Raw genomic sequence first — 15545 nt, 5'->3', positions numbered from 1 at the left:
GAACTTACACACTGAATGCAGCAGGAGAGCTGGAGTGGTTGCTGGAACTTGTAGTTCCACAGGAACACAGGAACTTGCACACTGAATGTTGCAGGAGAGCTGGAGGGGTTGCTGGAACTTGTAGTTCCACAGGAACACAGGAACAACTGGGAACTGGAACAGCTGGGACCTGTAGTTCCACAGGTCTAATACACAAGGAAATCTCTGTAGACAGAGGATTGCAAACAGGAGCCGCCTGTTCACGGGATGTGACGTGTTGTCCAAGGCAATGTGAGAGAGCCACAAACTGGAAGTTATACCTCCTGCCCAGCAGTGATTGGACACAAACTGCAGGCAGAGATACTAGCTGGATTAGGTGTCCAGATCAGCTGTGAGTTAGCTGAAGCATTCCAGGCTGCAGAGGACTGAAAACCAGAACTGGAACAGAACTGAACTGGTTAGGTGGAGCACGGTGAACTGTGGGCTGCAGGAGACTGAAGACTGGAACAGAACTGAACTGCTGGGACCTGTAGTTCCACAGCAGTGATGCGATGGAAAATGCAGATTCCTGACAGTACCCCCCCTTTTATGGGTGGGCACCGAACACCCACGCTGGAACTTGGAGGAACCTTGAAAAAGAACTTAGGAAAACACAAAAGCAGAGGTCCTCAAAAGTCTTCCCAACTTTCATCTTCAGAAGACAGATTTTCCTCGTCAGAACAAGTAGACCATTCAGGGTCATTTGAGACAGAATTTACTTCCTGGGAAAAGGCATAGCTAGGAAGGATAGAACCTCCCATAATGTAACTTGAGTCTTCATCAACAAACTCACTTTCAGAGTCAGAGTCCAGGTCTAGTGTGGTCATGGGAGCCTTTTGTTTAGGAACAACAGAATCTGAGACAATCTGTGGACCAGTGAATTTGAAGCTATATGAGACACCAGGACTAGGGTTTACGGCAGCATAGCCAACACTTACGTCAACAGATGGTAGACTTTGAACTGGTTCTGGAGCTCTCCAATTCCTGTAATTCTTGAAATCTCTGATACGTTGATTCAACAGAACCTGTTCGTGTTTGGAAGGAGTTGAGTCGAAAAACTGAGAACTGGAAGACTGATCAGAAGACTGAGCAGATGTTGAATCTGGGGAGTCAATACTTTCAGAAGTGTTGCTGTAGGATGGAGACATGGGAGTATATGCAACTTTCAAATCTGAAGTCTGAGAACCTTGTCTTGACTTTACAGCTTGGAAATCTTTAATAGCTTGGTCTAATGTATCCTGATCTTGCACAGACAGAGATGTTGGAGAGGATTTAGCAGTAGACAAACTGTTGACAAATTGGCCAGAATGCCCAGATGACTCTGAATGCATAAACTTTGGAGCAAACTCCTGTTTTACGGCTTCGCAGAAAGCGGGAAGATCACTCAGTAACGGATCTTTAGATTCAATGAGAGGATTCGCCCAGTCCAGTGCTCTACCTTTGAAGAACAGGAGGAAGTATCTGATTGCATTGGCTGGAGAAATAGTCACTGAAGGTTCAGACTCAGTAAAAGCGAGGTATTGGCTCGCCACTGCACGAAACTGAGCATAGTCACCATCAAAGTAGACTGGAGCTTTTGTATCTGGTGGACACTTGGAAGGCTGAATGTCAGATGAAGTCTCGGAAGACAATGTAGGACACTTGAGAGTTGAGGACTGGAATAAGCATTCAGAAGCAGGAGTAGAATCAACTTGAAATGCTCGAGGGTGGAGAGAGGACGTCATCTCCTGGATTGACTGACGGGAATTCTCTGCTGAGGTTGACAGAACGCTAGAAGCTTCATCTTGGGGTGAGATGCGTAGAGCCTCCATCTGGGTTGAGGCAACTGCAATATCTGCAAGAACTGTAGACTCTGGACATAGCGACAGGAGTTGTTTACTTGAAGCACCGGAGAGAACCACACCGGGTTCAGAGGAACTGGAATCGGTAGGGACCGATGGCAACTTTAGACAAATGGATGGACCTGGAACTTGTACAGGACTATTTGAATTGACTTGAACCGAAGGAGGCTGATCTGGACAGACGGATGGGACCGGATTGGGTCCAGAAAAGCTTGAACCGGCTGGAACCGGAGGAGTCTTCGGACTGACGGATAGGACCGGATTTGATCCGAAGAGACTGGAATCGGCTGGAACCGAAGGAGGCTTACTGGAATCGGCTGGAACCGAAGGAGGCTGATCCGGACAGACGGATGGGACCGGATTGGGTCCGGAAGAGCTTGAAGCGGCAGAAACCGGTGGAGTCCTCGGACCGACGGATAGGACCGGATTTGATCTGAGGATTCTGGAATCGGCTGGAACCGAAGGAGGTAGCCCATCATTGGAGCCACTCAGGCTGGCTGGAACCAGTGGAGACTGATCTGGACAGACGGATGGGACCGGATTGGGTCCAGATAAGCTTGAACCGGCTGGAACCGGATTTGATATGAAGAGACTGGAATCGGCTGGAACCGAAGGAGGTAGCTCAGCATTGGAAACAGAGCTACTCGGGCTGGCTGGAACCAGTGGAGACTTTGGACCGACGGCTGGAACCGGGCTAGGTCCATTGACACTTGACTCTGTATAGACAGAATCCGGATGTTCTGATGATCCCTCTTGGAGTGGTACTGAGCTGGTAGCACTCTCAGAAGTTGGCAAACAAAAGTTCATGTCTGTATCTGTGGCTTTAAGAATTCCTCCTGGGATCTTGGCCCTGGATTCCTCACTTGAGGATGAAACTCCAAAGACCCCTCCTGGGGTTAATAGATCAGACACACTTCTTTGAGTTGCATGCCCGGATGCCACTTCTGGAACCTGAACATCAGATACCCCTACTGGGGTCACAACAGCAGATGCCCCACCTGGGGCTGTAGACACAGACGCCCCTTCTCGGGCTGTAGGCACGGACGCCCCTTCTCGGGCTGTAGACACGGATGCCCCTTCTCGGGCTGTAGACACAGATGCCCCTTCTCGGGCTGTAGGCACGGATGCCCCTTCTCGGGCTGTAGGCACGGATGCCCCTTCTCGGGCTGTAGGCACAGATGCCCCTTCTTGGGCTGTAGGCACAGATGCCCCTTCTCGGGCAGTAGGCACAGAAACTATTTTAGTTATGGGTAACGTAGATAGTCTCTGTTGATTTCTGAACTTGGGATTGGGTCTATTTGTCACAGGACCCCAATCGTATACTTTTTGGACACTTCTGTCCGGGGTAAAGGAACTTGAAACTGTAGAGGATACGTTGGAAGGTTTGCAGGTGAAAACTCTGTGATGTTGAGACCTGTCACCAACTTTTGAGTTGCGGAAGGAACAGTCCTTAATAAGATGACTAGAACTCCCACAGTAAAAGCAGAGATGAAGCTGCTTGCGATGGCGGCGTTCAGCTTCCGTGAGTTTGGAGCGCGGGTAGCTCTGGAATCTGCCCTCTCTCTGCATAGGAGAAGAGACTTTAGCTTGAAGAAAAGTTGACACAGAGGTCGCACTAGTCTCAATACTTTGAGCAGTACTCTTCACTGCGTTTAAAGCACCACCCAGGATTTCTGGCATCATTGGAATGATTTTTGTTAGGAGACTTTGAAGTTGTTCCAGTAGATGATAAAGAGTGCTTATTGGCTCAGAGTTCACAGCAGACAACAAAGGAGTCTTGAAGCTTTCAAAGGAGGAAGTCGCTCTCTCTGGATAGTTAGCTGTGAAGGGACTGCCATAGGACTGACTTGAGCAAGATCCATCCACAGGAACGGATTGTGCAGGGAAAGTTGAAATGACTGGAGCAGGAGTGACTTGAACAGGAACTGGAGAAACAACAGAACTTGGAAGGGATTGCTGCAAGGTATCCAAACGGATAGACATTCCCTGTAGAAACAGGATCATCTGCTGCTGCGCAGCCTCTTGACCATCCAAACGGGAGACCAGATTTTGTAAGGCCCCTGACCCCACATTCTGACCACCATCCGAGTCCATGGGCCTTGGACAAACTGTCAGGTTCGGTCTGGTTTGTGTCCCCGGAGGGGGCGCTAGTGGGTCAGTGGAGGTAGGATGGAAGAAGTGAGGATACTGGATTGGATTCCTGCGCATGTGCACAATGTTGTTTATTAAGCAGAAAGATAAAACAATATGGCAGCAGGAATACTTGGAGAAGTAAACAATAATAAATGCAATGGGTATGATGCAGCGTGGAAGCTGAGAGTCTATGACAAAACAGTGAGAGTCTATGGCAATACAGTGAGAGTCTATGGCAATACAGTGAGAGTCTATGGCAATATGCTGGTATGGGAACCAGAGATGATAAACACGTGGAGCCAGCAGAGGTGATAATAATGGTAGCAAACCTGGTAGCAGATGAAGAAGACTTGATGCAGGGTTCACAGTGCTATTGGAAAGCACAGGCAGCTTGCAAGCTGATTCACAGGTGAGGTGATGAGCTGCACCTGGAGATGGAGTCTCTACAGCTGAGGCTGAAGCACACTGTGTTGGAGATTGGTGTGAAGCCTGTAAATGAATGCAGGAATTGCTGATGCTTGTAGTTCCACGGAGCTGTAGTAGGATAACCAGGAACACGGAGTAACAAGCAGGTAACCAGGAACACGGGGATCTGGAGACTGGAACACAGGAACTTACACACTGAATGCAGCAGGAGAGCTGGAGTGGTTGCTGGAACTTGTAGTTCCACAGGAACACAGGAACTTGCACACTGAATGTTGCAGGAGAGCTGGAGGGGTTGCTGGAACTTGTAGTTCCACAGGAACACAGGAACAACTGGGAACTGGAACAGCTGGGACCTGTAGTTCCACAGGTCTAATACACAAGGAAATCTCTGTAGACAGAGGATTGCAAACAGGAGCCGCCTGTTCACGGGATGTGACGTGTTGTCCAAGGCAATGTGAGAGAGCCACAAACTGGAAGTTATACCTCCTGCCCAGCAGTGATTGGACACAAACTGCAGGCAGAGATACTAGCTGGATTAGGTGTCCAGATCAGCTGTGAGTTAGCTGAAGCATTCCAGGCTGCAGAGGACTGAAAACCAGAACTGGAACAGAACTGAACTGGTTAGGTGGAGCACGGTGAACTGTGGGCTGCAGGAGACTGAAGACTGGAACAGAACTGAACTGCTGGGACCTGTAGTTCCACAGCAGTGATGCGATGGAAAATGCAGATTCCTGACAAGCACGTTGTACACATTGCAGCAGGTAGAGCACGTTATACACATTGCAGCAGGTAGAGCACGTTATACACATTGCACCAGGTAGAGCACGTTATACACATTGCAGCAGGTAGAGCACGTTATACACATTACAGCAGGTAGATCACGTTACACACATTGCAGCAGGTAGAGCACGTTATACACATTACAGCAGGTACAGCACGTTATACATATTGCACCAGGTAGAGCACGTTATACACATTGCACCAGGTAGAGCACGTTACACACATTGCACCAGGTAGAGCACGTTACACACAGTGCGCCAGGTAGAGCACGTTATACACATTGCAGCAGGTAGAGCACGTTATACACATTGCAGCAGGTAGAGCACGTTATACACATTGCAGCAGGTAGAGCACGTTATACGCATTGCAGCAGGTAGAGCACGTTATACACATGGCAGCAGGTAGAGCACATTATACACATGGCACCAGGTAGAGCACGTTATACACATTGCACCAGGTAGAGCACGTTATACACATTGCAGCAGGTAGAGCACGTTATACACATTGCAGCAGGTAGAGCACGTTATACACATTGCAGCAGGTAGATCACGTTACACACATTGCAGCAGGTAGAGCACGTTATACACATTGCAGCAGGTAGATCACGTTACACACATTGCAGCAGGTAGAGCACGTTGTACACATTGCAACAGGAAGAGCACGTTGTACACATTGCAGCAGGTAGAGCACGTTATACACATTGCACCAGGTAGAGCACGTTATACACATTACACCAGGTAGAGCACATTACACACATTGCAGCAGGTAGAGCACGTTATACACATTACACCAGGTAGAGCACGTTACACACATTGCAGCAGGTAGAGCACGTTATACACATTGCAGCAGGTAGAGCACGTTATACACATTGCACCAGGTAGAGCACGTTATACACATTGCACCAGGTAGAGCACGTTATACACATTGCAGCAGGTAGAGCACGTTATACACATTGCAGCAGGTAGAGCACGTTATACACATTGCAGCAGGTAGAGCACGTTATACACATTGCACCAGGTAGAGCACGTTATACACATTGCAGCAGGTAGAGCACGTTATACACATTGCAGCAGGTAGAGCACGTTATACACATTGCACCAGGTAGAGCACGTTATACACATTGCAGCAGGTAGAGCACGTTGTACACATTGCAACAGGTAGAGCACGTTATACACATTGCAGCAGGTAGAGCACGTTATACACATTGCACCAGGTAGAGCACGTTATACACATTACACCAGGTAGAGCACATTACACACATTGCAGCAGGTAGAGCACGTTATACACATTACACCAGGTAGAGCACGTTACACACATTGCAGCAGGTAGAGCACGTTATACACATTGCAGCAGGTAGAGCACGTTATACACATTGCAGCAGGTAGAGCACGTTATACACATTGCAGCAGGTAGAGCACGTTATACACATTGCAGCAGGTAGAGCACGTTATACACATTGCAGCAGGTAGAGCACGTTATACACATTGCAGCAGGTAGAGCACGTTATACACATTGCACCAGGTAGAGCACGTTATACACATTGCAGCAGGTAGAGCACGTTATACACATTGCAGCAGGTAGAGCACGTTATACACATTGCACCAGGTAGAGCACGTTATACACATTGCACCAGGTAGAGCACGTTATACACATTGCAGCAGGTAGAGCACGTTATACACATTGCAGAAGGCAGAGCACGTTATACACATTGCAGCAGGTAGAGCACGTTATACACATTGCAGCAGGTAGAGCACGTTATACACATTGCAGCAGGTAGAGCACGTTATACACATTGCACCAGGTAGAGCACGTTATACACATTGCACCAGGTAGAACACGTTATACACATTGCAGCAGGTAGAGCACGTTACACACATTGCAGCAGGTAGAGCACGTTACACACATTGCAGCAGGTAGAGCACGTTACACACATTGCACCAGGTAGAGCACGTTACACACATTGCAGCAGGTAGAGCACGTTACACACATTGCAGCAGGTAGAGCACGTTACACACATTGCAGCAGGTAGAGCACGTTACACACATTGCAGCAGGTAGAGCACGTTCTACACATTGCACCAGGTAGAACACGTTATACACATTGCAGCAGGTAGAGCACGTTATACACATTGCAGCAGGTAGAGCACGTTATACACATTGCAGCAGGTAGAGCACGTTATACACATTGCAGCAGGTAGAGCACATTATACACATTGCAGCAGGTAGAGCACGTTATACACATTGCAGCAGGTAGAGCACGTTATACACATTGCACCAGGTAGAGCACGTTATACACATGGCACCAGGTAGAGCACGTTATACACATGGCGCCAGGTAGAACACGTTATACACATTGCAGCAGGTAGAGCACGTTATACACATTGCACCAGGTAGAGGATCACTTACACACTGCAGACACCACCTCAGACCCCCATTACTTGATGTGCAGGCTAGAGATGGTGTAATATCACCAGGGAGAGAGAGAGGGGACAGGATACAAGCTGCTGCTGCTAGTGGCTGCTATTACAGGTCTCCCTGCAGCTCAGCCTCTTGGGCTCCATGAGCTGAACGTTCAGAGCAGCCTCCCCCCTGGCTTGTGCCTAGACCTGTCCTATGCTGGGAGCTGGCTGCACACAGTAATAACTGTATGGACACTGCAGACCTCCCCCACCACCTCCGAGCTCCGCTCACAGCACAGCCTAATAAATCAAGCAAAGGGCGGCTGCCGCTGATCTCCATTAATCCCGGGTGGTGAGGGAGTGTGTACAGTGAGAGCTTCCTGATGGATTACATAGACAGGAACAAGGACGTTGCTAGGGGATGGGAACACTAGCACTGACGTGCGGTAGTGTAGCCGCCCTTTCCCTCCCTCACTGCCAGATCCTCCTGTGCGGTGTGCGCCTGGAACTTACTCCCCAACCCCATCCCCGCTGCTGCTGCTGCGCTTAGTGGAGCATGCGGGACATCAGAGGTGCGTGCCCCCCCCCCCCCCCCCATCCCCATGGGGTTTATATCAGCCAATCAGAACTGCAGCAGCGTCAGCACTGTCCAGGCAGGTAGCTGCTGGGTTATGAATACACACACAGTCACTGTCGCGTCCAGAGCGCCCGGGAAGCAGGGAAGCGTCATATACACTTTTTCTGAATGGGTGTGTCCCTGGGGACGCGCTCCACTCTGATTGGCTAGAGGTGTAATGATTGATGTCTCCCTTGACCAAGAGGCTTCCTCTCCACATTTTTAGTTCTCTCTGCAGCCAGACAAGGGAGACATCAATCATTACACCTCCAGCCAATCCCAGTGAAGCGCGTCCCCGGGGACCCACCCATTCAGAAAAAGTGAGTCCCTGGGCCTTAATATTGGGTAAAATACACGTTATGCCGAGTTTCTGCGATCATTGCGCTACTGGGACTTACTATCTGGACTGCGACCTGTATACTGTCTCTGGGCTATATTTACTTCTGTTTCCTGTGACTTATCTACTACTGTGTGCTGTGATAAACAAACCATCACTTTGTCTGAGTGATTAGAAGAACCCCGTGTCCTCACACTCCCCATGGGCTCCTATCGCTACATCACCCCATGGGCCTCTGTCACTACATTCCCCCCCATGTGCCCCTATCATTGGTCCCCATCGCTACATTCCCCCCATGGGTCCCCGTCGCTACGTTTCTCGCATGGGCCCCTATCACTACATACCCCCCATGGGCCCCTATCGCTACATACCCCCTCATGGGCCCCTATCACTATATTCCCCCCATGGGCCTCTGTCACTACACCCCCCATGGGCCCCTATCACTACATTCTCCCCATGGGCCCCTATCACTACATTCCCCCCCATGGGCCCCTATCACTGCATCCCCCCCATGGGCCCCTATCACTACACCCCCCATGGGCCACTATCACTACATTCCCCCCTATGGGCCCCTATCGCTACATACCCCCCCATGGGCCCCTATCACTACAACCCCCCCATGGGCCCCTATCACTACAATCTCCCCATGGGCCCCTATTACTACAATCTCCCCATGGGCTCCTATCACTACAACTCCCCCATGGGCCCCTATCACTACAACCCCCCCATGGGCCCCTGTCGCTACACCCCCCATGGGCCCCTATCACTACAACTCCCCATGGGCCCCTATCGCTACATTCCCCCCATGGGCCCCTATCGCTACATCCCCCCCATGGGCTCCTATCACTACATTCCCCTCCATGGGCCCCTATCACTACAACCCCCCCATGGGCCCCTATCGCTACATCCCCCCCCATGGGCCTCTGTCACTACACCCCCCCCCCCATGGGCCTCTATCACTACATCCCCCCCCATGGGCCTCTGTCACTACATTCCCCCCATGGGCCTCTATCACTACATTCCCCGCGTGGGCCCCTGTCACTACATTCCCCCCATGGGCCCCTATCGCTACATTCCCCCCATGGGCCCCTATCGCTACATCCCCCCCATGGGCTCCAATCACTACATTCCCCCCCATGGGCCTCTATCACTACAACCCCCCCATGGGCCCCTATCGCTACATCCCCCATGGGCCTCTATCACTACAACCCCCCCATGGGCCCCTATCGCTACATTCCCCCCATGGGCCCCTATCGCTACATCCCCCCCATGGGCTCCTGTCACTACATTCCCCCCCATGGGCCTCTATCACTACAACCCCCCCATGGGCCCCTATTGCTACATCCCCCCCATGGGCTTCTATCACTACATCCCCCCCCATGGGCCTCTGTCACTACATTCCCCCCATGGGCCTCTATCACTACATTCCCCCCATGGGCCCCTATCGCTACAATCTCCCCATGGGCCTCTGTCACTACATTCCCCCCATAGGCCTCTGTCACTACATTCCCCCCCATGGGCTCCTATCACTACAACCCCCCCATGGGCCCCTATCACTACAATCTCCCCATGGGCCCCTATCACTACATTCCCCCCATGGGCCCCTATCACTACAACCCCCCCATGGGCCCCTATCACTACAACCCCCCCATGGGCCCCTATCACTACAATCTCCCCATGGGCCCCTATCGCTACACCCCCCCATGGGCCCCTATCACTACAACCCCCCCATGGGCCCCTATCACTACATTTCCCCCCATGGGCCCCTATCGCTACACCCCCCCATTGGCCCCTATCACTGCATTCCCCCCATGGGCCCCTATTGTTACATCCCCCCCATTGGCCCCTATCACTACATTCCCCCCATGGGCCCCTATTGTTACATCCCCCCCATGGGCCCCTATCGCTACACCCCCCCATTGGCCCCTAACACTACATTTCCCACATGGGCCCCTATCGCTACATCCCCCCCATGGGCCCCTATCACTACAATCCCCCCATGGACCCCTATCGCTACACCCCCCCATGGGCCCCTATCACTACATTTCCCGCATGGGCCCCTATCGCTACACCCCCCCATGGGCTCCTGTCACTACATTCCCCCCATGGGCTCCTGTCACTACATTCCCCCCATGGGCCTCTATCACTACAACCCCCCCATGGGCCCCTATCGCTACATCCCCCCCCATGGGCCTCTATCACTACATCCCCCCCATGGGCCTCTGTCACTACATTCCCCCCATGGGCCTCTATCACTACATTCCCCCCATGGGCCCCTATCGCTACAATCTCCCCATGGGCCTCTGTCACTACATTCCCCCCCATGGGCCTCTGTCACTACACAATCTCCCCATGGGCCCCTATCACTACATTCCCCCCATGGGCCCCTATCACTACAACCCCCCCATGGGCCCCTATCACTACAACCCCCCCATGGGCCCCTATCACTACAATCTCCCCATGGGCCCCTATCGCTACACCCCCCCATGGGCCCCTATCACTACAACCCCCCATGGGCCTCTATCACATTCCCCCCCATGGGCCCCTATCGCTACACCCCCCCCATTGGCCCCTATCACTGCATTCCCCCCATGGGCTCCTATTGTTACATCCCCCCCCATGGGCCCCTATCGCTACACCCCCCCATTGGCCCCTATCACTACATTCCCCCCATAGGCCCCTATTGTTACATTCCCCCCATGGGCCCCTATCGCTACACCCCCCCATTGGCCCCTAACACTACATTTCCCACATGGGCCCCTATCGCTACATCCCCCCCATGGGCCCCTATCACTACAACCCCCCCATGGACCCCTATCACTACATTTCCCGCATGGGCCCCTATCTCTTCATTCCCCTCATAGGCCTCTATCGCTTAATTCCCCCCATGGGCCCTTATCACTACATTCTCCCCATGGGCCCCTATCGCTACAACCCCCCCATGGGCCCCTAACACTACATTTCCCACATGGGCCCCTATCGCTACATCCCCCCATGGGCCCTTATCACTACAACCCCCCATGGACCCCTATCGCTACACCCCCCATGGGCCCCTATCACTACATTCCCCCCATGGGCCTCTGTCACTACACCCCCCATGGGCCCCTATCACTACATTCCCCCCCATGGACCCCTATCGCTACACCCCCCCATGGGCCCCTATCACTACATTTCCCGCATGGGCCCCTGTCACTACATTCCCCTCATGGGCCCTTATCACTACATTCTCCCCATGGGCCCCTATCGCTACACCCCCCAATGGGCCCCTATCACTACATTCTCCCCATGGGCCCCTATCACTACAACCCCCCCATGGACCCCTATCGCTACACCCCCCCATGGGCCCCTATCACTACATATCCCGCATGGGCCCCTATCTCTTCGGTTGGTTCTATATCGGAGGGGCTGAAGGGACCTTGTGACGTATTGAGGGGAGGAGCTACGTCACCAGGGGGAGGAGCTACAGGCGAACAGGGTACCCGAAAAGTACCCTCGTGGGCTCGCTTCGCTCGCCACGCTTCGGGCACGGTGGCTCGCTCCGCTCCGCTTCGCTCACCACCTAATTACTAAAGGTAATAGTTGGTGGCGTGGATAGTAGAGGAACTATCCCGCTGGCCTAGCTCCTCCCCCTTGCGTCGTAACTCCTCCCCCTTACGGAAAAGGTCCCTTAGCCCACTTGATTCTAGCATCTACCCTATCTCTTCATTCCCCTCATAGGCCTCTATCGCTTAATTCCCCCCATGGGCCCTTATCACTACATTCTCCCCATGGGCCCCTATCGCTACACCCCCCCATGGGCCCTTATCACTACATTCCTCCCATGGGCCCTTATCACTACATTCCCCCCATGGGCCCCTATCACTACATTCTCCCCATGGGCACCTATCGCTACATTCCCCCCCATGTGCCCCTATCATTGGTCTCCGTCGCTACATACCCCCCATGGGTCCCCGTCGCTATATTTCTTGCATGGGCCTCTATCACTACATTCCCCCCATGGGCCTCTGTCACTACATTCCCCCCATGGGCCTCTATCACTACTGTGGCCGGAGAGACCCCCAGCCTCACTGTTAAACGTACTTACGGCGCTGGGCGCGGACTGTTTAAAAGTTTAATGATGTGTTTTAACATGTCATATGTAGTGCTCTGTGCACAATTGCAGGAATGCATGTTTAACTGTATTTATTTTATATTCAAGATGTGGTCACCTGTATATTTAAAGAGGAAAATGCACTTACTCTTATAGATGTCTGAATAATCATCTCTTATCCTCTGGAAATAGGAAGTGGCATGCTAATGGCCCTGTCCTAGCAGAGAGGTGTGAAGGACAATACCTTTTGATGTGTAAGTTCCTTAGAGAGAGATGCTAATCACTGGGTCTATGGGCTTGGAACCTGTTTCATGTAATGATTTCATTGATATATGAACCCTGAATGGCAGATGCAGGAAGGAAGACTGTTTGTATTGTAGCCTTTCCTGTTGTAATCCCAAACACTGGGTTTGCCTGGAGGTGTGAATGAGACAGAAACATTTGTATTTTGAAGCTATGTGATAAATTTATCAATAGTGAATGTTAATCTGATACCAAACGTTGTCTGGGTGACAGGAAGGAGGATATTGTTTTATTGCACTTATCTCCTTTTGAAATGTAATTTATTTATTGGTATTTTGTAAAATAACCTGATTGGTTGGAGAAGACAGGGAGGGCTTACCCCCCTGTGGTACTGTGTGGAAAATTCACATAAAAAGGAGGCCTGCGTGCCTCCAGGTTGTAGTTGTACCATCTTATTCTGCTGGAACATCTTGCTGAATGCTGTTGCCCCTAGCAATAGGGAAGAGTTCTCTTTAGAACAATTGCAAATAAATACCATTTGCCTCAAGAAGATTGCTTCATCTTGTGACCTACAGGGTTATGCCAAACATAGCCCCGTCCTCCGGCTGTCCAGGGAAGCACCTAACGTCTACAAGTTCCGCCTTCCGTCAGCTACCGGTAGAGGCTTAGCAAGTGGCTAGTGGGGATTTGTCAACACCACACAGGTGTGGTAAGGCAGTGCGTCGGCACATACAGAGCAGAACCGTGGTTCCAAACGCCACGGCCGGTTAGGAGTTTGGTGGTGGCAGCATAAACCCGCCCACAGCGCAGTGGGTGGAGTCAGTAACAGGCAGTTACTGACGGTAAGCGGGAATCCCCTATGTGGTCAGGCTTCATGTGACCTGATAATCCATTCTGTGCGCAGGAGACAGGACGCGAAAGCGGCGAGTGCTTTCGTACAGGACCGTCCTGTCACAGAAATTGGTGGCATAGCGGTGGGATCATCCCAGGCGGCTTTTCGGTCATCCGACTGGAGAAGCCGAGTTACTCAGGAGAGGAGTAACTGCAGCGCAGAAGAACGCACAAGAAGACGGACTTCAGTGGAACGTCTAAGGCCGATCTGGAGATCGTGTGCCAGGAGAAGGGTGTGGATATCCCTTTCAACGCGTCCAGAAGCGTCATGAAGGCGGCGCTCATGAGCTTAGAGGAGTCCCATCGGGCGGAGGTGGAGAGCACTGACGGCGTCAGCATCGCAGAGGACGGCCCACCAGTGGACCTTCGTAAGGAACCGGTGAGACCCACAAGCCCCACCCCTTCTAGCAGCAGCCATGTTTCCCAGCAATCCCTAGCAGGGCCAGGATCCCAACGTCCCAGGGTGGGGGGCCCGGATACCCTAGCAGATTGGCTAGCGGAATTGGGGGAAAGGGAAACGGAGCAAGAGCGCTTGATTATCATCCAGATGTGGCGTGATGAGCGGGCACCACAGGCCGTGGTACCCCGGGAGCCGTTGTCAGCTGTTGTACACAGATCAGGACGTATTCAGTTTGCCAAGTTTGCAGACAGTGATGGGGACATTGATGGACATTTACAAGTTTTTGAAAGTATTGTAAACTACACGATTTACCCAAGTCGGAGTTGGTGAGACACCTTGTGCCCACTCTGCATGGAGAGGCCTTGGAGGCCTATTGAGGAGTGGCCACGGAGGACTGTGGGGACTACGACGAAGTCTCATGGGCCCTCCTCCAGCGATTCTTCATCACTCCAGAGTCTTACAGGAAGAAGTTCAGAGACTTGCCCAAGAATCCTAGCAGCACCCATGGGCAGTTCGCCACCCAGCTGCGGCAGTACGTGGTGAAGTGGGTGAAGGATTCTGAAGCCACTACATGGGATGCACTGATCGACCTGATCTGCAGGGAGCAATTCTACCGCAGGTGCGCCCCAGAAGTGAAGGAGTGGGTGCTAGATCGGGAGCCACCCAGCTTAAAAATGGCTGCCCAGTTAGCAGACAAGTATGTGGCAATTCGGCCACAGGGCAGAAGCGCCCAACCAGCAGCCAGCCCCAAAAGACTGTACCACCAGGGGGACACCCCTCTTCAGCTCATCGCTCCCCAAAGCAAGCATCTTCGAACCCGGGTGCTTTTAGCCAGCAACCGCCCCGCAGTGCCCCTGCCAGTAATCAGAGGACATCGGAGCCACGCCTGGATAAAAAGTGCTATGGCTGTGGGAAGATCGGACATCTGAGGATGAACTGTCCTGCATCCCAAGCACCCCAGACTCGTGCCCCAAATCCGAGTGCTGGAGCCCAAATTGCTTGCTTAACCCGTGGAGATGAGCTTCCAGAGACTGTACCCCCTCCAGTCAGTCCGATGGAGTGTGGTGAGAAACAGATGGGCTCTGCGGAAAGATTCACCTGTATGGCTAAGAAGCCCCCACCAAATATGTGGCGGCACCTGCAGCCGGTCCAAGTGGGGTCCCTGCAGGGCGAAAGCTTAAGAGACTCTGGGGCCTCCATAACTGTTGTAAGCCCCCACCTTGTCGATCCTGCTGCAGTACTGCAGGGTTGCACTGCAAAAGTTACAGTGGCCGATGGGCTGGAGCGAGAAGTGCCCATGGCCAGAGTCTACCTCGACTGGGGAGCTGGACAAGAGCTAAGAGATGTTGCCGTAATGGATGGCCTCCCAACT

This window comes from Pseudophryne corroboree (genome assembly GCF_028390025.1).
Source record: "Pseudophryne corroboree isolate aPseCor3 chromosome 3 unlocalized genomic scaffold, aPseCor3.hap2 SUPER_3_unloc_39, whole genome shotgun sequence".
Classification (NCBI taxonomy): domain Eukaryota; kingdom Metazoa; phylum Chordata; class Amphibia; order Anura; family Myobatrachidae; genus Pseudophryne; species Pseudophryne corroboree.
The sequence above is the reverse complement of the archived record's forward strand: the minus strand, read 5'-3'. Positions refer to the sequence as shown.